The sequence below is a fragment of the Condylura cristata genome, unplaced genomic scaffold (assembly GCF_000260355.1).
Source record: "Condylura cristata isolate star-nosed mole 26May11 unplaced genomic scaffold, ConCri1.0 scaffold00003, whole genome shotgun sequence".
Classification (NCBI taxonomy): Eukaryota; Metazoa; Chordata; class Mammalia; order Eulipotyphla; family Talpidae; genus Condylura; species Condylura cristata.
Window position 1 is genome coordinate 71211096 of NW_004567104.1, and position 1501 is coordinate 71212596.

Sequence of the window (1501 nt, forward strand, 5' to 3'; positions counted from 1 at the left end):
CAGGGGAACATCACTATAAATCAACCTTTGATATACCTCACCATTAAACATCCAGCTCTATCCTTCACCACACAATTAACCCTTTAACCTATTACGCATTGTTAAATGAGGATCTCAGAGGAGTCAAGAAGGTTGGAAAGGAATGAGAGTGAGGAAATTGCCAGAAGCAGGGGTCAAGGACAAACTATCTCCAAGGCAGGTGTATCAAGATGGTACAAAGGAAGTTACATTTATAAAAAGAAGAAATAGCAAAAGCAGGACATAGACACAAAAATCTGCTTTATTTAAACTCAATCAAGTAAATAACACTATCTCTGTGTTCTCTTTAATAGGTTCAATTAAAGTATAATTGGGATGTAACAAAGCTACTTATATCCCCCTCCGATTCATTAGAATGAGATTGTACCGGTATTCATGAGTTGGTGTTTACCCACATCATCCTATGCCAGGCAAGACCACTTAGATTGTCCTCAAAAAGTCCTGGATAAAATTCCATTTGCATTTTCCAATCGATTCAATTTATTGTGACTGTTTGACTATCTTTGGAATATTTATGTTTTGTTTCAAAATGAGCAGGAACAACCCCATTTCAGCAACCACCTTCACAGCATCATGGACCAAATTGTGTGCCCTAAATTTTACATGCTGAAGCCCCCACCCCACTGGATGGTACACATGTGCCCCCTCACCCATAGTTTTGCTTTCTGGGGTCAAATGTGGTCCCCAAATATGGTGTACAATGAGATATGGTGAGAACCAGACTATAGCCAAATAGCTCTTAGTAAATTGTTCCAGTTGCTCTATTATTGTTCACCTCTTTCTGTGCCCAATTTATAAATTAAATTTATCATAGGTATGTGTGTGGGAAAAATCATACTTTGTGCAGGGCTCAAATTTCAGGTATCACCTGGGGGTGCTGAAACACACTCTCTGCAGATACAGAGGTCAATGGTGTTTGGGAAGGGGCTTCATGATAGAATTAATGTCCTTCTAAGATCAACATGTGTTGTCCTCCTCTCTCTCTCTCTCTTATCTTTGCATGCCTCCTCTCCCCCTTCATCCCACTCAAGCAAAGGAATTGGTCTACAAATCATGACAAGAACGCCCTAACCAGGAATGAAATTGACCGACACCTTGACCTTGATCTTGTATTTGCAGGCTCCAAACCTGCAAGAAATAAATGTCTGTTGTTTCAACAACCCAGTCTATGGAATTTTGTTCTAGAAACCTGTGCTAATACCACAGGGGTATAACCCTTCTCTGGGTGTATTTACATCTAACAGAAATTGCCAGCATGATCTTTACCCCCAAAGAACTTCACTTCCAATTAAAACACAACTCAGGTCTCATGTAAACCCTGTTCAGCTTGAAACCACAAAGAAGGCAATTTTCATCCAATTAAAAAGAATATAATTTTAAGAAAGATAATACTATAGCTTTAGGTGGTGGCAAAGCCAAAGTTACTCTTGGAAAGAATAAAATTTGGACTTTTTTTTTTTTT